Genomic DNA, 23531 nt, shown 5'->3' on the forward strand with positions numbered 1-23531 from the left:
CTCCCCTCCTCTTCCTTCTTTTCCTTTTTTTCCTTTTCCTTTTCCTTATCCCATCCTCAGTATCCCATATCACCACAACATCCCAGAAATGGAGAATGGGATATAAAGAATCAAATGCTGCAGTCACTCTGACGTATCTCATTGTCTTTATAAATATATCTTTACCGCAGCTGGCTGTTGCAGTCATAGTGAGACTTGGTCTGTCAAGTTGCTGGTTGCTTGCAAAACAGCTCCATATTTTTGACTATAGAGATTATGATCTGAAAAACAAACTTCAGCAACACAACTGCAGGCACCACTCCCATAATGTGGATGGTATGAGATGCCTGTGAAACTTAGTTCATCCTTCTAACACAACATTCAGGTAGGGTAGCTGTGCTACATTCTAAATTGTGCTATTTTCAAGTAAAGCAAGTTATTTTCTTTCACAGTACAATAATTGTTTACTGTGAATATCTGCAGCCACTACAGGGGTCAACATAGGAGGCAAAGTAACAGAAGTCTTGCTAATTTATTTTACTGGTGGGATATAACGGTTGCTCAGAACCTCTTGTCTTTTCTCCTAGAAGAAAGAGGCATGAGGAAAAAAGTGTACTGTACATCTTTCAAAGTCTCACTTTTTTGATGAATTAAATGAGTTATTTGTGTAAAGACCTACAACATCATGTGTTATGCTGCCCTCTTTAGATCTGCTGCTTCACTCATGTAATATAGGCAACAAGATATACCAAGCAGGAAGAAAAATACACATTCATCCATACTTGGTCTCACATCTGCTGGCTCTGATGAGAAAGGTCTTAATAGCAGGCTCTGGAGGCTGAAAGTCAAATGCTAACTACCATCACTAGGCTCCTTAAAACATTTTTTTGCAAATCTCATGATATGATTTGGATGAAATTGAAAACATTAGGAAGGTGTTAGGATGCCTCTTTATAGCACCGCCAGTATTTCTGGACCCTTGCAGATTTTTATCCCCTGCACATGCCTCCCAGGAATGGGGGGTGCCACAGCAGGCCCACAAAGACATGTCCTGAGGCAATCCTGATAGAAGGCATCCTTCTAGCCTGCGCTTCTTCAAGTGACACCCCCATACCCCTATTTTAACGTGATCTCTCTTTCAGCAACTGGGCGTGTCACATTGGCAGACAACAGTTCAAGAAGGAAACCACAATACTCTACTGCATATGCATGAGAACAAGACCTAATTCTGAGAGAACAAGATGCGTAAGTTGCTTGTGTAAACCTGCACCAAATACACAAGCCTTGACTACTTGCACTCTTCTCTCTGAGTGCGTCTTCATTCAAATGCCTTCCTTCTTTCATGAAGCACTGTGGTGTTTGGTGGTGTAATTAAAAGGAAATTTCTTGGGGTTTCCCCTTTGCTGGAAGTCCCCTGCTTAAGGCTGTTGTTGCTGGGGAACTCTTTGCAGCCTTTCTTCTGAACACTGTAGTCTCAGCCTTTAATTAAATTTCCCATGACCCCTCTGCAAGGCTGGCCACTGGAATGCTCCCTGGGGTGAGGAAGACACCTGCTTACGTAAGTAAGACATTTTGATGAATCTCTTTGTAAGTGCTTGGGCTGGGTAAGCTGCCAGGACCTGTAGAGTGCTCTGTTTCATCTTCAAGATAATGTGGTTTTTTGCATAGTGGCCACCATTTAAGGTAATTTCAGATTTTTCCCTTTAGTCTCCCTGACATTGGCTGAGTTCAGGCTTTTTCCAGCCATGAAGATTTTACACATGACAGAAGAAAACAAGAATGGCTGACTTGATAAGGCTTTTCACAAGAAGACCCCTGCTCTCTGCAACCCATCTAAGCACCCACATGCAAGAAGACCTTATCCCCATTAAAGTAACGTCAGCCGTCACTGCATAGACATAAGGCTGCATAGACATAAGGCATTCCCCACCAAGAAATCAGTGAAGCTTGGCGAGATCATTACTTCATTTGAGTTTTAGCAGGAAACTCCTTCAGTGTCTGGTGTAAGTATTGCTTTATGAATGCAAAGTTATGGTAAAAAGAATAACGGCAACACCTATCATGAGGCAGCTTCCTACAGAGCACCCACCACGGAGCTGCATTCCGTGGTCTTTCCTCCACAGTTAGCAAAATGAAACAGCGACCTCCAGAGAAAGACAAATCCAGGCCCCTAATGTAGAGACTCAGGAGTGACCTGTCTCTCCTCAGTTACAGTAAGCTGGGTGGCTGACTACGCGCTGGTAGAGTCATCTGCTGATTGTGCTTATGGGGGTTATCATTGTGTTCTCTCTTTCCTCTTCAGAGTGGGCTTCTGTGATTGCTGCTAGCAATCTCATTCACAGTTTCTTCATAGCAGCCTAAGTCTTCATGACTGAAGCAATTGCACTAGTATTAATAATTCCCTGGAGCCTGAGGCTTTACCGCAGTAGCTACATTTTCTAACTGAATGTTTTGCATTTCATCTGGGTGACTACCATATCAGCCTGATACTGTCCAATAGGGGTTTCCTCTGTTGGAATGGAGATTTTCTTCCACCTTATGATGTTTAGTCATAGAAGGATTTCCTCTTCATCCCTCCAGTCAGGAAGCTGTACTAATTTGGTAAGCTTACTAATGCTGGATCATGAACTGGGCAGCACCTTCATAGCCAGAGTCTTGCTTACAGATATCTGTCAGTGGAAACCCTCATCAGGCATGTTAAAGTCACTCGGTAACAGTCTGAGGAAATGGTCTGGCTTCTCCTTAGGGTTAACTGTCCCTGAGAGAGCATAGCATGCAAACCATTACCCATTTGTGCATCAGACATGCAGCCTTCGGAAATCTTTAAGATTCCTTGGGCAGAATTTCTACTCTGCTTTCAGCGTTTACTTTGGTAGTAATACTGTATCTACCGGTCTTGCTTTTATTTAAATGACCTTTAAAAGAGACTGTTGCCTTCACTTGCCATCATATGGTTTTTTCCTCTGTATCAGATGAGATCAGGCGCTGCCTCACTTTTCTAGGTCCAGCATGTGCACGTGAGGGCTCCCTGCAGCAATAGCCCTGCAACATGGAGCAAACGCAATATTTTCTGCCTCATGGAACTATCAGTGCACTAACACTGAAATGGGAGAATACGTTTCCATTTCCATACCATGTTTCGGATAGTGCTGTATGAAGGTCTCTACTGGGAGTATTTTCCATGCCCCGGCCACATCTTCTTTGGACTCAACTTGCTGCACTATCCATAATTCACTGCATTTTCTATCTAGAGCAAGAAGTTATTAATGTACAGACCCTCTTTACAAGATCCCTTCTTTCAAAAGATTATCTCATCACTTTCTGTTTCTCTCCTGGTAAGCACTGCTGCTGCACGTCTGTTCCTTTACTGCTTCCTACTCTTTTGCAACGTGCTGTTCAACACAACTGCAGTCAAGAAACTACTCCTGAAGGAATTTTTCTTCTTCTTTCAAGGTGTGCCTTCAAAACTCAAAATGCTGCACTGAGATCTTGGCCGTGCAAGTGCTGGAGATTTGTCAAGAATGTCCTCTGGGAGCCTGTGATCTGTCTCAGTGGTAAGAGGACAGCTATGTGCTGATTAAGCTCCTGATATCCAGCGACAACAGCAACGGTCCAATTTTTCCATCTGAACATCATTTTGCTGTTTTGACATCTGTGCTCTCAGTGCTTGCATTGTGGAGCTTCTTGCAGTAGCGCTGTTCCAACTGCTGCTTTCAAAGTACCTCCTTATGGTGAGAGTTCCCTTGTTTTCATGAAGTATTTTATTTATTTCCTAAGGCAACAGCATCCATCAAGTTCCAGATTGCTGCCCCTTCCTGGCTGTTATGGATGCCCTGTGAATTCTGCAGTCTTTGGTACCCAAAATAAACAGGTAAGTAGTCACCCAACACACTGCTTCCAGTTCGTTAAAGGAGGTTGTTTTACAGCATTCACTTCATTCACAATGCCTCTTGACTGAAGTCCTTCATTTGCTATGCAGTGATTTACATTCTGTTGTGATCTAGGTTTAGTTTATGCTTCCTGAATTTCAGCTGAGTGGCGGTATTCCCTCTTGACTCAGTCACATACCTCTAAGTTGTCATATATATTTTCACCTCCTGTCAACATTCATGTTTCACGCACCCTTTTCCCAGGAAATCTCATGTGCCGATAACAGGCCAGCAGGTGTTTCCTACCAAATGTTGTGGCTGCTTGTCTCCTCTTCCAGCCTCACCTGCCTTTCCCAGAACAGGCAGATAATATTCAGAATATCTTGCAGAGTCCTGAGAAGTAATATTCTGTGGCACAGGACAGCACGGGCTGTCATTTTCTTTCCTGTTGTACCCATTTTAGAGATTTGGGCACCTTTAAATCATGCTTTTGTTTGAGACACTAAAATTCCTTTGCCTCTTTACGCCTCACTTGTAGAAGCAGCTGCTGAAATACCTGAACTGTTGGTACAATATCCTTTGGAAGTGACTTATTTTGGCTATTTCCAGAGTAAAGTCCATACCTGCAGGCAAAAAATTCTTAGCTATTAGAAAAATCTCATTTTACTTTCACTGTTGTGAAATGAACTACACAGATATCAAGTTGTTTGGTTTTTTTTTATATCAAATGAAATCATTTTCTTTGTCAGGGCTGATTTGCTAGCATGTCAACCACATAGAAACAGAGTTTCTGACCATTCCCCTTGCGCCTATATTCAGTCTGTATTTCTCCACCTCTTCAGGAGGAAGATCTCCATATTTTGCTAGTCTTACTGATGCAGGCAGTGTCAGAGTCCAAATGGAAGCTTTTGCCCATCTTCTGTCTCACAAATACAGGTTACTTTTTTTCTCATATCAATTTTGAATGTCACAGGTTTTTTCTTTGGCCCCATGTAGCTAATTAGACCTAGGAAGCTAGCTGCATTGTGATCCTTTGTGCTGTACAGTAGCCAAGAAGAGTGCTGTGTCACTGCTGCTGCTCTATTCTCTTTGGGGGTGTTCTCCAACTGCAGGCTCTGTACACCCTGTACTTTTCTGTTTGCTTGTGCGTCATGCTTCTGCAAAATAGTTTACTTTGCGGCTGGAATCAAACAGCCTTATCCAAATGCAACTCTTCAATAAAGCTGAAATGAGGCATTTGGACCTCGTGAAAACAGTCTGTTTTGCTATTTTGCATGGGGAAGTTTAAGAAAAAACAAAAAGCTTCTCAGTTGTAGAGTCTGAGAATTTCAGAGAGGAAAAGACAGCCCTAAATGGGCACAGTATTGGTTTCTTTTAACGCAGTTTCAACGGCCAGAACTGGAGACAATGTCAGAACAAAGAGCTGTAAATATGGGAAGATGATATTTCAGTCTAGATCCAAAAGTAAATTCACAGCTGTCTGTAAATTAAAAGAACAGCTTGGTGACTTGGGAGCTTCCAGACATGTAGAGCTATGCATCTGCCCGCACTTTTGGCTCATGAGTATCAAGTAATACTAACCTGCAAGGAGGATGGCTGCATGCATGGGGTGCAGGGAATCGGATACATGATTTGCTCGCAGGCAATATGTCTTATGTCAGGACCAACACCTAAATAACACGGTGCTATGACTTCCAGGCCACAGCCACCTCATAGAGGTGTGTTCATTCATCTCCAAAATGACACTCGTCTGCCTACAAGGCTGGGTTTTTAGTGTTCAGGACCGTAACGATGCTGATAGAGAGCTCAGTGGGAGTGGGGTCCTGAAAGCAGTAGTGGGAACAAATTTACCTCTTTAAGTCCAAAAAGTGTTTGGATACCTGGTTGCATATCAAGCATGACTTTGGTCAAACAAGTTTGGTTACTTGATCCTACAGAATACTGTTCAATTTTTACCTGAGGATGATATTTGTTAAGGAGAAATTTTATTTTAAAGTATTTTCTCATAATGCAGTTTACTATGACCAAATATGTGAAAAATATTCTTATCAGAAAAATAACTGTAAAATATATATATTCTCCTGTAGTAGTTAAATATTTTAACTAACATGATTTACTCATATTAGTTCTTCTGACAGATGTTTATTCACAAATTCTTTCTTACTAACATAGATTTAATAGATACAATATTACTAGAAAATTGTATTTGTTCATGTTGCACTTATTTTCAAATGGCAGTGTAATTTATTCCTAATTTTTGAGTTAAATGTAGAATTAAAATGTACTGATTTATGTATTTTTTAGAAAGTATTTTTTTCTTGTAATCCCCACACATTCCTTATAGTAACAAATTATGGCACATGACTGTAGATATATAAGGAAGAACAGGAATTCCCTCATTTCTTAGGGATGATTATATTTTGAGTTATCTTGCATGTATTTAATATGTCAAGGGCATCTTGATAGTTATTCAGCACCTGCAAATCTCACATAAATGGATGGATCCAAGTTTATAAGATATTCCTGTTGACTTAGGCATAGTTTATACTTTGATTTTACAGTCTAATGAAGGTATATCAGCAGAATCCCATAGGAAACAGAGCTTATACCTATGAAGAATATGTTATCTTAAACTCATTCCTTAAGTAGAATTTAAATACACTTCATTGCAAATATAACTTATGCTATGGCTTTAACTGCTGTAGCTAAACTTCTGAGCTTAGTACAAAAAAAAAAAAAGGAGGACCAAAGTGACTCATCCATGTCCGTGCTATAATACAGCGTGAGAACTAGGGAAAGCTGCTTGAAATCCACCATGATGTAAATATAGAAAACCAGTGATGGAATCTTCTGCAACAACCAAACAAGTGTCTAAATTCCACCAACTGCTAAAATTAATTCAAAGCTTTTGGACAAAGACTCAGTGGGCTGTCAGACAGCTGTCTTGGGGCAAGCACCTCATAATATCCCATCCCCATTCACACTAGTCTTGAAGAGGAGACAGTGTCTTGCTGAAGGAGGATGGGAGCATTCCCCCAGCTGTAGCAAAGAGAGCAGTGCAGCATGTCACAGGGCATCCTCCACTGATTCCACTTGAAAATTATCTCTGTTCTGCTCTGCCACTTTGAGAGGAGCATTAGTAAACATCCTACAGACATTATGGCATTTGGATCTATAACCACACAGATGGACATACCTCTCCAATGTTTTCCCAAATGTCACAAAAACTTGGGGGAATTACCCTCCCCTTTTATGAGCATTACACACAATCCAGGAACACAGAGCAGGACTGTTTAGATATATACAAGGCACACTTACAAGAATGTCCAAGGAGGAAAATACAACAGTGCAGCACAAGCTGGAAAGCCAGTCCCTTATCCTGCGTTTTTATGGGCTCCACTGAGTTTGACTTTTCAGCATTAGCAATTGGTTAGTCAGTAGGATGAGGAGAAACATCCTTGTCCCATTTATCACATAGCAAGGAGGCTCCTTACAGCTCCCCTTCGACACCTAAATCAGGAGATCTGCAGATACCTTCTCTTAAAGACTTCACTGTTAGAAGCATTACTGGGTTTCATGGTTGCAGTGGCTCATTGCAGGAAGGAAGTTAGTGGGAAAAATATTAAAAAAAAAAAAAAAGATTAATCTATTAAAAAAAAATAGCAGTCTTAGTATCTTAGACCACATATTTGCTCTTCATTCTTCCAACAAAAGACATGATGAGCTTGCGCACGCGCGCACACTCGTGCTTATTCTATGCTTTTTCGCCTCATCTGGCAGCCGCTTTCCGGTCCAGCAGACACTAACATCTAATGAGTCAAACTTCCCATTTTCAGACTAATCAGTCGGCTGCACTAATTGCAAATGCAAATATGCAAATTTATATTAATTAATTACTCTGCTAATTAGTTCTGCGGTCTTTTTGGGGTAATAAATCATTGTGCAGTGGAAGGGAAACACGTCCTGTCCCATTTCACTCCACATAAAAATTTAATGTACTCATTGAAGAAAATATATTAAAAAAAAATCTATTCTGATAGCTCTGCTTCTACTGATGAGTTCCCTACAGAAAGGTATGATTGTAAGAAGGCTTTCACATCTTCAGCAAATGCCATCACTAAGGTGCCTGTTAGCAATTTAATTATCACATTATGAGCTCCAGGAAAAGCCAGTTTGCTGTGCTGCAGGCTGTGACTCTGAGCTCCATAGTTCACACATTTTGTAGCAAATGCTGTTTATACATACATGAAAGATAATCTGGAGAAAAGTGCTTGGTTTGCTCTACTGAATGAGCTGCTAGAGCTTGCTTACAAATCCCAGAAAGCCAGATCTGCTAGAGCCCTCGTGAGTACATATGTTTTATTCCTCCAATCTCACTATGTCAAATTTGGATGGGTTGTCAAGAAGAAGGAGAAGTGGCTGAAGAAAGGACTCTTGCAGAGCCTTTCCATGGCCTTGAGCTGTACTTTGGCTACAATCCACTTCAATGGAGGAGTTTGGTGTCTCCTGCCAGTGCCGCTGCTCCCTCACTGCCCAGCACAGCCTGGGCAAAGTGATGCTCACAACATTGCCCTCCTGGTGGTAGAGTAATTCATAAGGAGTTACACCAATTCTTAGCAAAGCTAAAGTGCACAGTTCAGCCCAAGCATCCCAGGAACCAAATTCTTTCCTAAGAGGTTTAGAAAGGCATTAAGGAAGGTGCGTCATCTCATCTCACACAAACTAAGGCTAACCAGAAATGCAGTATCTACCACCGCCCTCAGAAGGTTTTCTTATCCTCCACTTGCTTATTTTTTACTGCTATAAGCTATTGTTTCAACTTTTACAGAGCCTTTTCTTGAGAGTTTAAATGTGATCAAGTGTGATAATCTCCTACAGACAGGCTAAAAACCAGATAAAGATGTTACAAAAGTCAACAGTGCTGTTCCCTTACGTATTTATGAGATTCAGGCATCCGACATGCAAAATTTCTTCTGAAACAAGAATAGGAAAGAAGAAGCATTAGCAAAGGTTTTGCTTTATGCTTTAAATTGTTGTGTTTAAATTGAAACAATACATGGCTTACAGGTGATCAAATCCCAAAGGTCTTTATCATGGTACGTATAATCAGAACTCGAGCTATTTTTCTTATAGTTTGGAAAAGAAGGCTTGCTTCTTTCTTATTTATTTACCCTTGTTATCCAAACATAGGAATAAATCGCTGTTGAACTGGTAATCTGAGCTCAGTGACTTAGGTTCTGGGAATCAGAGGAAATAGAAGAAAAACTAAAACAACTTATACTGACCAGGCAATTTTTGGAACAGAAAAGAAAATTTGCTTACAAATTGTTTCCACCTTTGGTTAAAATACTCAAGTGAACTAATGGTTTTCCCTTTTAACGTCATGCAAATTAAAATATTTATTTAAAAGGAAACTGCCTTTGTGCTTTTTCTAAGTTTACAGGATCCTGGATTCACCTGAGATCCAAATTGTTTATTACACATTACAGCTCCTCACCACCTACCATGAGTTTTGCCTGGTATTAAAAAAAACAGGTTTTTTTTTTTTAATTTTCTTTTTTTTCCACAACTCTGCAACGCTTTCAGACATTAGTATGTAAAGATTTTGACAAAAATCCACAGGTAACTCTTTAGTAATAAGTAGATATGAGAAGGTAATGGGACTTTGTGCTTACTGTCTGTAGTGTTCTTTAAATAATTACATTTAAATAATAATTGCATTGGAACGTAAGATATAACTTGTGACATTTGACAAAGTCTCTGGGTCCTTTGATGAGTTGGCTTCAATTAGAAAGCTTTAACAGCACATGCATCTTTTGCAAATTGCATTAGGCTTCCTCACTGCAGGCACTGTGAACAGAATTATCTTTTGTTTTTTTGATCGTGCTCATAAAATTGCTAAGAAATTTTTGTCAGTACTTCCTGCTGAAGAATATTGTCATGATTCATAATACTTACATATTGTCAGAAAAAAGCAATGCTAATAAAAATTCCATCATGATAGTCTATGTTTATTCCTTTCCACTTACTTCTGACTGATATTTATTCTCCTGTCAGGGTTGTGAAATTAAGACTTTTCTTAACATATAGGACAGCAAAACCCATTTGGCAACCAAGATGAAACCCAGATGAGTGTTAAGATTGACAGTGTTTTCACCCTTATAATTAGGCATTCACACAAATGGGGTTTTAGTTTGCACTTATGCTTGGAACATGGCACTTCTTCATACAGGGAGCAGCATTCACATGTTAACATTTTCACTTTTGTTTTTTTTGTTGGCAAGTAAACCAGTGTACTTGCTATTGACTTCTGTTAGCATTTTTCTATATATTATTCACTATTTATTAGTGCCATATTTGAAATGAATTGAATGAGAGTGAGGAAAGAACGTGTACCACAGCCACGGCCCCTTCCTTTGCTCTGCTTTGGGGGAGGATGGCACTGCCTAGAGTCATCCTGCTGCATTCAAGTGAATGCTTTCCAAATGCACAGCATCAGGGCAACACTTTCTAGCATGATTATTTTTTTTTTAACTTTATTTTTTGTTCTTAAGTGTGAAAGAACCTCCATTTCTTCCTGAAGGAAGGACTGGTGGCCCCAGTGTAGCAGAGCACCTACTGCACTGAGCTAATTTGTACCCTTGCCTTCAGTTGCACATTGACTCAGTGTTGTCTGGAGGAAGAGCGCCGAAGTAGGAAACCTTATGGCAGTGTAGGAACCATTGCCAGAAATTCATCAAGGATTGTGATGGATTCGGAACAAGGGCCTGCTCATTTTAAATTGAGGGTGAAAAATGCTCTGTGCTAGCAGAGAAGGCAACAGGACAGATAAAACCTCGCTGTTTCACTAGATCTGAAATGCGACTGATTTGCTTGTACACAGCAAGAAATTTTAAAAAGGAAAAAAAAAAAACAAAATAAAGCATCCTTGGTGGACTGCATTTTGTATGTACTTAGTCTGGAGAGCTCCCTGTCACTAGAACAGGCATTCAGAAATGTATGTTTGCAAAAGGAATTGATATGCATATCAGAGTTACCATAATTAATTACAATAACGTTTTTGGGTCATGCTTCAGGGCTCACAGAATTCAGCAACTGTTAGAGAACAGGCTGAGACTTCACAAGGGTAATCTCTTTTTAACCTTCATGTACACATTTTAGGGGTCTCTCTTTGGCAAAGATTATTGCCAGAAAACAAATATGAAGTCTAAACAAATAGCAAAATTTCTGTCCCCCCAGCTGTGGACTGTATCCCTTTGTGATCTTCCCTCTCCAGGGCATGGACGACTTTTGACAGTGGATTTAATCTCTTTCCTACATTTTCATATGGCTAGAATAAAAAGGGAAGGAAATACAAAAGATAAGGAAAACTTGATCACTTGAGTAAAAGTGGTGGCATAATATACGAGGTCTTTTGTGCCAAACTGAAATTAATTAATATTGTTCATCTCTTTAGAAACAATTGCATCTACAATGGACAAGAGGACAACTAACAGGCTAGATTAAAATTAAGATTACATATAAAATCACTGGGGGAAAAAAAAAATGAACGGACTAATGGTGGAGAAAGGCACAGAGAAGCCCTAAAGGCAAACAATAGAATGAATAAGCATGGTAACTGCAAACCACCTAAGCAAAAAATAAAAATAACGGTTGGGGAAATAGCAGTAAAATGCAAAAATCATTTGTCTATACCAGAGATCCACAACCGCAGTTCTTTGCCTCCAGGCACTCTGAGCACAAGGATGCCTTCTTACCCAAGTGGTATGTTACCCGGAGAAGCAAGCCGAGATTGCTGCTCATCTGTTTTGAAAGAGCAAAGTGATTCCTCTCTCTCTGCTCCCACATCACTGCAGCATCTCCGATGTAGCTCAGAGAGGGCAGTTGCTTGGGGAAACACACTGAGGCTGCAAAGGGAATTTTTTGTACTGTCCCAGAATCACAGGAGCCTACCAACGTGTGAAGCAGATCAGTGCATCAGGGCCAGGGGTTTCCACCAGTGCAGGTCACAAAGGTGGAACTCATCCAACACATTGCCACCTAAGGCAAAAAGGTCAGGCTTGCTCCCTCTGATTGCACTTCGAAGATCACCTTTGTTTGGGTATACATATATCATTGCCAGACACTTAAAACAGAAAAATGCCTGTTTCTGGAGACAGTTCACATTGTGGGAGTTTTCCTCAGAAGCGTGAACTCCCCTGCAAGCCAGGCTCTATGCCTGGGCTGGAAATCTTGATTCCAAGGAGTGGTCATTCAGAGCCAGGATTATAGTGCACCCCTACTTTGGAAAAAAAATTATGGCCACAGAACAAACCTCATAAAGAAGAATTGGGGCTCACACCACTACCAAAAGCCAGGACACATAAATGTTCAGCTGACTAGAGAAATATACATTTTGGGACTGTCCAGTAAAATGATTACTCCTGTTGAGACTTGCTAACCCCAAGAAGGAGTGATTTTGACTTTCTGAGCAGAAAAACAACAAGTTTCACTAATAATGATGTGTGCCCAAGAAACATCTGACTTACATGAACTGGTTTAGCATCTGGCAAAAGATTTCCAACCAACTCTGGTCCTGAGCCTACAAAGGCTTACCATGGAATTATTTTCATCCAGCGTTAGCCATGAAAAGAAAATTGTCCATCCCAAGCAGGTTACCTAATGCACACAAAGTTAGTGGGAAACACTTCATTGCACCTAGTTTAGAAAGCCAGAAGAAGATGAAGTTTACTCTTTCTGTTCTCTAAAAACAAGCTTAGACCTGTGGCTTTCACTTAGGCAGCTGCTGAAGAGGAAGCTGAGTGTACATGAGTCCTTGCACAACTTCATGTGTAATGCAGGGTTATTATTCATCATCCGTCTAACATGGTGTGAGCGAATCCCACCTGGAGCTGAGCTTAGTGAAAAGCCCCTACTATCATTCTTAGCATCACCGTATATGCATGAGTCTGCCAAGACAGAACAAAAATAATAATATTTCGGGCTCTGTATGACTAAGTGCCAAAGTCCTGAAGATATGGCATAAAATATGATGCTGAGAATGTAGGCGGTAGCAGCCTAAGATGACAGAAATCATTTTTCCTTCACTAATTCTAAAGTCTTGCTTTCAGTGGGAGCTGGTGAATTTGGAGTAAACTTCTGGTGGGATTTTAAATGTATAGGGTCTAAAGTTGGCCTGCTCATGGTGTTTAGGCAGATTCAAACCACAGGATTGAAATGAGCGTAGTAGTGCTTAAAATAAAAAAGACCCACAGTCAATAAAAATCCCTTAAAAATGACAACTATGGTTTGAAGAGAGTTGCTACATGTTCAAAACACTTTGTTTTGGAAGAAAAAACTGCTTTTTCTTGCAAGTCAATTACCTATATTTAGTTCCTCTTTAAATTTCTCATGTAAATTAGCTTGTAATGTAAAGAGCAAAGAGGAAAAGTACTGTGTGCAGTTCTTTAATAATCACTACTCAACCTACATAGGGAAAAAAAACTGAATTAAAATGCTGACTTTTAGTTAAGTCATCTCTTTTCATTGTTTCATTTACCATATCTTGATTTCTTTTTCCTTTTTTCAGAGTTTTACTGATCCAGGAACAAAATTTAGTTTTGTGTAGTAACAAGATAGGAACTATGCAGGATAATTTTGTCTCTGGTTCTTAAATCTCTTTTTTCATAGAAAGCATACAAATTCATGATTTCTCTGCAAGAGCCAAGACACACTTAGTTATCGTATTCTACTGTAACTTTCCATAAACAGATGTTAAATAAAGCTGTAGTGTGCAAGATACTATTGGAACAAGGCAACAGTTTCTTGACCATAAACAAGTTGCAATTTAAACATCTGAATTCTCTGAAACTCAGTTATAGGTTTCTCTGCAATAGAAAAGGCAGCATGAATGAGTCTGGATGTGTTTGATCAGACTGTGGACAAGCTGTGCTGTAAACTGAGAAATATTTAAGCTAAATCAGGCTAGAGGGGAACAGAAAAATGTTTAATGCTCTGTCGCATTACCAACAGGATATCTACATGCTCCACAGAGATCAGTTTCACTGACCTTGCTTTTTTCTACTGTGCCCTCTGTCCATCCTCTGCTAGCTCATGCCACCTCTTCCCCAGGTAAATAATAATCAGCACCATCACTTTTGCCTCAATGACCAGTAAGAGATTTCAGGAGGCAATTCATAGCAGATGGAAAAAAAAATCAAAGTGGAAAGTTATGTTTGTACTTGGGACTTGCTCACATTAGGCTATCGTGTGCTGTTCTAGCTACCTTAACACTCTTTTTTTTTTCTAAGTACTTGAGGATATAAATTGGGTTCTGTGTGAGGAGAATGGTGTTCATGGACTTCACAGCAATATTTGCAGTATTCACCTTTGGGAATTTGTCTCGTATGGTTTCAGTCAGGAACAGAAGTTGTAAGTAAGTGGTTTGAATAGAATTATCTTTATTTTCATTTGAGATTGAAGAATAAAATTGTTTTGCTCTTCCCTTTTCTTAAAAGTTAGAATTAGGTCGATGGGAAGGGCAGATGTGCGTGTGGGTATGATCTGGAGACCGAAAGTTGCTGAACTCTCAGCGTATTTCCCATTGTACGTCTGGTTCACTGTGGGAATTTGAGTGATAGCTCTGGCTATGAAACACTGCTATGAACTTACTGAACCAGTAGGCACCAAAGCCTGATTTCACTTTGTACAGTGCTGAGAGATCTTTATTTCTCATGTGCTGTACGATATTCAAAGCAATTTTAACAGTACTGAAAGTAAATGGATTTCTCTGGCATGTTTCTGATAAAGACTCTGGAGTATCTGAGCATCTTTTCTAGCCACTGGTGGGATTTTGCCATTATAGTAGCAGTACACACTGAAAAGTTCAGTTCTTGGAAATGCTACTATTGCGCGTAAACAGTTGTTAATTTTGCATCAACATCTCCATGGATTCAACAGTCCCTAAGTACACATTGACAGCACAGATCATTATGATTATGGACCCTTAACATTTAAAATGGGAGGGGAGGGAGGTTGCGTGTATGTGCATTCATCTCCTTGCTCCCTCTCTTTCACAAACTATAAGGTTTAATAGTGATTAACACTAGACCACAGCACTTCTAAATTAACGATAGCCCTGCCAATTCTAATTGGTATTCTAATTAGTCCGACAATTCTACTAATTAAGAACATTAAACTTTTTAACAAAGGCTATCTTTTTCTGTTGCGTTTGGCAAAACGGAATTGAGGGTATAGGGGAGTCGGCGCGGCTACTTTAGAGAATTGTTGATGATTAAAGAAAAAGAAAAAACAGATTTGGGGATCATGTAGAAACATATATTGGTGGCAGTTAAATAACAAGAATAGGATATGTTAATTGTATGATGTAGTAAGCAAATGATAGAGAAATGGATTAATGGAGGGAAAACTCCAAATCCAGAATATATGCCTAAATATATGTCTGAAAAAGATTTGCCTTTTCAAACACTGATTTATCCTGGGTGCAGTAAGGATTACAGCACAGTACACCAAAGTTCATACATTCCTTTCTTTGCAGAAAGCTCGTATTTCTAAATTTGCTTTTCTTTAGATAAAATAAAAAAAAAGAAAATGCAGTTGCTCCAGTAGGCAACATTTATAGTAAATATTTGTTCCACATCAATTGAAATGTTTCATTTTGAGAAAAAAATGCTCATACAATGCACATACAATATATTGTATGTGATTTTGAAAATAACTATCCTTTTTAATTCCTTAAAAATCAATTGAGTTCTTTTTCTGTCCTATTCTCAAAATGAAATTTCATTAGAATACACTTAGACACAAAGTTTTATGCTGAAAAGAAAGTGTAATTTTCTGAAAGAAAACAACTTCCATGTTCTGCCACTTTGTATTTCAAGATTAAACTGTAAATATCTTTTTCATAATCCAGATTTGTTTCCTTGAGAGTTGGAGCATTTGCAGTCTTTGCAAAAAGCTCATTGATGCGCACTTGTGCCTCCAGAAGAGAATGAACCAAGACCACATCCAGGCAACATTTGAACATCTCCCATGATCTGGTCCAGTGCTGCAAAGACCAGGCTGTAACACCTGATGTATTTCCTTGATCATTTTATCAATTCTGTATCACTATGCCTGTATTTACACTGTTTAAGGGCTTAGAGATACAGGGAGAGGCTATTCCAGTCACCATCTGCTGGAGATAGCGGATGTTCTCCACATGGCTATCTTCAAAATTCTTAGGAAAGTACCTTTTTGAGATGAATTTCACCTAAATGACTTTACCTAGTGAGATGCTTTACAGGTCCAAATGCCGAACACAGAAGCAAGCATGGCTCTCTGGACACTTCAGATTTCAACCCAAGCCACACATAAAACTTTTGAACATAAGAATAAGCCCTGCACATATTATAATACATTATTCAGAATGTACATCTCTGAATACTTTGTAAAATTCATATTTTCCTCTCCCATTTACATTGCAGTAATAAAGAATTGAACCGAAGAAACAGCAGCTTTACTGAAGATGATCACAAAGAAACTGAAATAAGGCCAGGTACATACTAGCTGACTTTACAAGCCATACCACTGAGGAAAAATGAAGGAAGGAAGGGGATGGGAAGATTCTTAATTTGCAAAAAAAAGTATGCATATTCAGTATTGTTTCTGCAGATGACTGTTTTAGCATTTTGCAAGGAATCTATGTCCCATATGACCTTTTCCCAGCACTTAAGAGTTTAAAGAGTCATACCCCCAGTAAGGCCACAGAAGCCAGGTAGAAAGTCAGCTTACAGAGCAAGTAGAATGGGGAAAATGCAAGCAAGCACTGGGCTCAGCAGGCCACACTCCATTTTTCAAGATGGGAACCTGGCCAGAAAGAAGGGCTTTTTGCCAACCTTTCAGGTGCCTTCTGGCCACGGCTGCTTTGAAGTATTCAGGGATTCAAACTAGTTCTCAGCCAGCCCAAGGACAGAAATGAAAACTCAGGGTTGCCAAAAGACACAACTTGATTTCCTTAGCACACCATGTAAGGTGAGATGGCTTTGGAGTGTAGTTACCTCCAAAAACAACACCATGTGCTCAAGGCTACTGTATGAAGCACTGATTTTGATGATGCCTGGTGGCTGAGGAAGCTGGCAAACCATAGGCTTAACGCAATTCCTCAGAGATTATGTAGACATAAGAGATGCAAAGAGATGGAAATTACTGAAAGTACAGTTTACTTCATCTTGTACTTATATCTGTGATAACCTCGCCTCTTTTTATGGCAAAAACATACCTTTACATTGATTTTGGCTTGGGGAGGGACTTTTTATAAGGGCAGGTAACAACAAGATGAGGAGAATTGGTTTTAAACTGGAAGAGGGTAGATTTAGACTAAATATCAGGAAGAAATTCTTTACTGTGAGGGTGGTGAGACACTGGAACAGGTTGCCCAGTGAGGTTGTGGATGCCCCCTCCCTGGAAGCACTCAAGGCCAGGCTGGATGGGGCTTTGAGCAACCTGGTCTAGAGGGAAGTGTCCCTGCCTATAGCAGGGGGGTTATAACTAGATGATCTTAAAGATCCCTTCCAACCCAAACCGTTCTTATGATTCTATGATTCTGATTGTTAGACAACGCCACTTCCTGGAAGATGTCCATAGATCTTGTAAAAAACGTCTACACAGGTAGAAGCACAGAAATCTTTTGAGAGAAATAAAACATTAAAATGTTTTTTTAATAAAAATAAGAAACATCAATAACTTACAGATAGGTCTCAGATAGAAGTAATAGGATTGCCCATTCATTATTGGAAAACACAATTGTATTTTAAAGATCAAATTGGCAACTGTTTTCAGGAGAAAATCATTGCAGCCCAATCTGAATTCAACATTGTTTTACAGTTGAGCTGAATTTGGCTGTGCCTCTTACTTTCTCAGAAGCTTGGAAAATGAATCCAGAAAACAGTTTTATATATATAAAAATAACAACAAATTTTCTACTTGTAGTCAAATCCTGACACCTAGTTTCCAGTACTCTCAGGAGAAAATGGCTCAAATGATCCAGCTTACGCTCTGCTGTGAAATAATCATTCTGTGTCTTGAGGTCAAGATCCTCCAAAGTATATTGCTATCCATCTTCCAGTGTCTTCAAGTCAATAAAGTCTGCAGTAGGAAAAGGCAGTGAAATTAGAGGGCCTGGTGATGCTATGCTTCAACTACTTTTGAAAAGCAAGTTCTAGGGTATTTATAATACAGACACTACATTCTTGAATACTCTCAGCATTTCCTTAAGGCACTGTAAATAACTAGAACAAGTTCAAGATCTATGTCATAAGATGTCTCCCTTTTCCTTCTGGAAAGTAGCATTTCTCAGCTTCAAAGGAGTGCTGTCATGACAAACATTTAATTCTGACAGTGGCTTAGATTTTATTTTTTTAAACCTCAAATTAATTTTCTTTTTGATAAGGAAAGATCTCCAGTAAGATCCTCAAATCCTTGTATTGTCACATTGCATTTACCAGTTGAAAAATGTGAGAAGTCAAAAGCATAATACGGATCTAGAAAATGTAAGACAGGCCATAGTTCTAGGAGAGCTTGAAATGCCTAATCCCACATTTTCCTGCTTTTTGAATGAAAATTTGAATTATCTTGTATCTCAGGAAGAGTCCTATCCAGCAAGGGCAATGAATTCAGAAGGAAAACAAAAAGGATATACCCATTGCAGTGACTCTGAGTCATCCTTCCCTCTACTTAAAATGTTTCATAAAAACAAGCACCTCAAGTGAGTTCTGCTGTTAAGAATCTACCTGTATATTTGTACATTTAGAGAGAATTGAGGTTTCATAGGTAGATATGGCATTTGCTACTCTTCACTACTCAACTTGTCAACTTGACTAATATGTTTTCAAAATAGGTTTAAAGGGATTATTATTTCTAGTCTTTTCTTTTTTCTGAAGGTGTTCAGTTATTATTTTAGCATGCTGCTAAAATTTGCCTGAGGAGTGTACACAGGACAAAAGAAATTATGATTCTTACGACCTTATGGCTCACCTGAACCTGGATAAAAGTTTCACAGTGGTAAAGAAAAGTCATTTCTATAGCCTGAGGGCTTTCTCCTTGCTGAGTTTCAAAGGTCTGCTCCAAATTATGCAAATGTCAGAGTTTCTCAGAACTTTGCAAGAATCTTTTGCAAAACATCCTATTATTTCCTGGGAGTGAACTGTCCACCAAAGTTCACATTACTCTTAGGTTTTGGTTTGTACTTCCCTCAAGTCAGTGTTCATTAAACTTCTGCATTTCCTTCTATCTTGCATTTAATTTAGAGCAGGCTGTGTAGTGCTAATCAAACTACTCAACTTGGTGTGTGCTTTCTGAAAGGCCCTTTTTGCTCTTCTGGTTGGATCGGTGCCTCCAAGATGGGCTTTGCACCAGTACCAGCTCAGAGTGTAGGGTTTCCAATCAGGAATTTCTTACGAGGGGTCTCTTCTGGGGTTGTGCACACCCACACCGCCTCTTCTGGGAGGTTCTGGCTGCAAGGTATGTCTTGAAAACCAAGCTTTACTGGGACAAAGGCATCCTCAAAATGGAAACACAGAGGAAGCTTGAGAGTGAGTCACTGCAGGCACCAGCAGAAGAAAGAGAGGAAAAAAGCAGCATTGCTAACTAACTGTTTGACAGAGATTGCCACTAAAGAGTAGGCACTGATCAGCAGCATCAGGCTGCTTACCACAGCCAAATGTCCCTGCTGTACCCCCAAAAGGCTGTCGTATTTACTGAGCTCACAGCATCTTCAAGGTAGAGCAGCAGAAAGTGTGACAAACTCAGCCACCAAGCATGAATGAAAAACAAAGAAAAAACAACCTGTTTCTCAGAAGTACCCTAGGGCTGCCTCACACCACAAAGCAATAGGATTGACCTTAACCCCCTGCAGTTTCAAGAAGTGACACAGTTACATGACCAAGTTGACTGGAGCATCTTTCCCCAAGGAGAGAGTTACCTTAAATCCCATATTGCTGCAAGGTGCACATCACCTCTTAATCTGGTCACAAAGCTTTCAGGCTGTACACTGCCATTGCTTTGCTAAGTGGAATAGAGTAAAGTTAATGCACATTTGTCTCAATTTTATAATTTGCATTTTCCATCTTAAAATTATTTGGCTCAATTCTCTCTCTACTCACTTATAATAGTGTAAGCCAGGAGTAGATCAAAATTAATAGGATTATACTAAATGTATGTCATATCTAAATCAGATCCATTCTATTCATGTCTTTCAGAAATCTTGGAACAATTTTTGGTCACGAACACAGCTTTGGTTAACTATAAGCAATTAGTATTAGATTCAGTGTTCAGATTCTAAATTCATGTTTTACCCAAGTAACTCCTGTTTATTTTAACCCCTCTACAACTCTTTCATACTTATCTCTAACAGCCTATTCAAAATATAAAATTAAGGATGTCTGATTAGAGCAAGAAATACATCCTCATTATGGAGGGCAAAGCACATGTATAACATTTTGCAGAATTAGCTGCTGGGTTAAAATCACATTTTCATACTGAACCGAATCCTCTTGGACAAATGTAGGTTAGTTCCCTGAATCTGGGGTCCTGATTAGCATCTTCTTTAATCTCTCCTGGGAGAAGTACATATATCCCTGTACATCATCTTAGTTGTGGTGGGAGAGGGCTTAGCTGAATTGATAGAAACAGCAGGTTCCCTGCAGAAAGCCATCCGTAGCCTGCAGTGCTGTACTGGGGACATGGGGTTGGGTCAGCCCTGGATCGTGATGCACATCACTCCAATCCAACAAAGCTCTGCTGTTCTCTGAATCCAGGACTGTTATTAGTGTCTTCATTAATCTCTCCTGGGAGAAGGATGAATACCCATATACATCATCTCAGGGATATTTCTGGTCCTCTCCAGATGTCTAGGGTGTGCTGTGGTAGGAAGAGACTCCAGGCTGAGTGAGGAAGAGAAAGCTTTTCATTGCAGGATTGTCTCTGGGACTTTACATACGTGGTGAGCAGGGTTATTGTCACTCTTGGTGCTGTCATTGGAAAGAAGAGGAGAGGAGACAAGGGAAATAAAAAGGTTTGGTTAACTCTCCTGCTCCTGAACAGTCTCCCACTGCCCATGATGTCTCATAGCTGCCAGTGAATGACATGGACTATAACACACCAAATCCTAGCAGCAAAGCCAGCAGAAACTGGTCCTGAGCACACACCATTAGAATTCCATAATCCAGATGCAGTTCTGCTACAGTGTATCTAGGAGGTATGAAGGGATGAGAAAGGATGATTTTTTAATTTTTATTTTTTAAGGAAAAAATATAATAGAGACATTCCCTGGAGGTAAGGTGATAACGGATTGAAGTTACTGGAAAGACTCCCATGGACTGCAGTCCTTTGAACTCGATCTTATTTCAATGGTTCTGTTAATGCTGTGTCTCATACTGAGGTGGCATTGCATTTGAAATAGAGTCACTTTTAATTCAAAACCATACAGCTCAGGCACAGGAAAAATATTATGGTAAGTGTTCAGCAAAATATTTGGTGCTGTGCAGCCATTCCACAGAGTGCATTTAAGTGTGTTTTGTGTATTATTCTTAACATGCATTCACACTAGACAGCAAAGCAGCAGTTATGGGGTCTGCTATGAATGCATATTAACAGCAGTACACATTTGCATATCATGGATCCATAATACAAAATGCGTAGTAAAATCCTTATGAAAAGTTATTATGCATGCACAGTAAAAGCTTTTTAAACCTTGATATCTCCGTTATTTTGTTTCTCCACTATTTATTTGAAAATATTAAAAAGGTCAAATGATGGATTAAGAATCTGCAAAAATGTAATATTACTGCTACAGAGGGAATCCTCCAACACAAGCTAATTCTCTCTCTCTCTCTTTTTTTTTTTTTTTTGGTAGCAGTATCAGCTGTTCAAAAATGCATTTTAAAATAGAATTTGAGTGGTTAAAAAAACAAAACATTGAGAAGATATTTTTTATAAAAGTATTTTTTAGAGGTTGCTGTAAATTTTTAAATCTCTTCACTTAACACAGGGACACTACAATGTCAACCTTTCCTTCAATTTGTTCTAATATTTTTAGTATGCATTGAAACAAGGTTCAGATCCTCAGGACTTTGCATATTTAGATTACCGTGCATTGTATAATACTCTGAATATGCAAAATCCTTGAAAAGGTTGACAACCCTTAGGACCTTGCACAATGTAAATCTTAATACATAAATTCCTATTGAGAATAATGGGATTCTACCCACTCTGTAACACAGATTGCAATATTTGGGATAAAATGAAATGAATGTTGTGAATAGCACCGCTCTTGCTCCTTTTGAACAGGTGCTACTGAAGTTTCAGAATTTTTTTTGCTTTAAGTACATTTAAAAATTAAAAATAGATTAAAAATTAAAATTAATCTCTTAAAAGAGGTCTGAGCTCTGTAGAGAGTGAATGATACTCCTGGCTTCTGTGAAAAATAAGTAAATACATATACACAAACACAAAGTTTGGAGGAGGGATTTTTTTCTGGTGTGGGTCCCTAAAATTATTGAGTACGTACACATGGAAATATGAAGGACACACCTTATTCTGCTGCTGCCTCTTTTCTTTTCCCTTTTTTTTCTACATTTTAAAAAATGCCCAGATTTAAATGAAACTTTGTGAAAACAAAATAATTGGATCGGGACTGAGAACATTAATGCCAAGCTTGGGCCCAACGTGAATGAAAGCAGATGAGTTATAAACCCTTCAAAAACAGGATTTATAGCGGAAACGCTGACACAGACCCATAACAATAGCAGCTCTGCCAGGGATTATTTTAATACTAAAAGCATACCCAGCCTCTCACTTTTTAAAATAGAGATTACTTAGTCGCTAAAAAGCGGCGATAAGTGATAATAAAAGCAAACTTTCCGAAAACATTCCAAAGATGACACGCTATTCCCCCTACAACTCACTTGACATCGCTTCTGTGCAACACACCACCCCTAAGGAAAAAAAGGCAACAACAAAACCCAAACCAAGGTGGAGTTTGCCATCGGCTGCATGACCAGGCTGAGCCGAGTGGCTCTGTCAGCTCCGGTTAACAGCTTCTTGTCCGAGGGAAGAGACAAAAGAGTTAAGGGAGCTGAAGCAGGAGGCGAGGAGGCAGCTGAGGGAGAAAAGGGCACGAGGACAGAGCCGCAAAGGGGCACATGGAAGCACCGATCAGGAGGCAGGGTGCTCCCAAAGATGAGCCCTTGGGCTTAGGGTCACAGGGAATTGCTCAGGGGAACACTGCAAGCACCCCGAATCACCCATACCAGGGCGGGAAGGGGTGTGAGCAATGAATCAATGTGGTTGCAGGTGAACACACGTCACCAGAAAGAGCAACACTTCTGAAACCTTGGCGTCATGTGCCCAGTTCTCCTCTACTGCCTCTTTTTTTGGGGGGGGAATGTCAAAAAATGATGAAGGTCACGAGGGGAGGATTTCTTAGAGGCAGTGGGGGATTTGCCGTTAGCCTGTGTTCTGGGGCAACACACTGCACTTCAACAACAAATAAATGAATAAACAAATGGAAAGGAAGAAAGAAAGAAAGAGAGAAAGAGAGAAAAAGAAAGAGAGAAAAAGAAAGAAAGAAAGAAAGAAAGAAAGAAAGAAAGAAAGAAAGAAAGAAAGAAAGAAAGAAAGAAAGAAAGAAAGAAAGAAAGAAAGAAA

The 23531-nt window shown here is 39.5% G+C and overlaps 1 protein-coding gene across 1 annotated transcript in view; it reads left to right on the plus strand.

Moving 5' to 3' along the window:
* Positions 1363–23531, plus strand: part of NEUROD6 (neuronal differentiation 6) — a 26583-nt gene continuing 4414 nt past the window's right edge. The window contains exons 1-4 of the mRNA XM_021388876.1: positions 1363–1537; positions 3433–3533; positions 3757–3850; positions 16313–16383. The gene's annotated coding sequence lies outside the window, so the exon portion shown is untranslated. The remainder of the gene's footprint in view (positions 1538–3432; positions 3534–3756; positions 3851–16312; positions 16384–23531) is intronic.

Source organism: Numida meleagris, chromosome 2, assembly GCF_002078875.1.
Source record: "Numida meleagris isolate 19003 breed g44 Domestic line chromosome 2, NumMel1.0, whole genome shotgun sequence".
In the NCBI taxonomy this organism is placed as follows: domain Eukaryota; kingdom Metazoa; phylum Chordata; class Aves; order Galliformes; family Numididae; genus Numida; species Numida meleagris.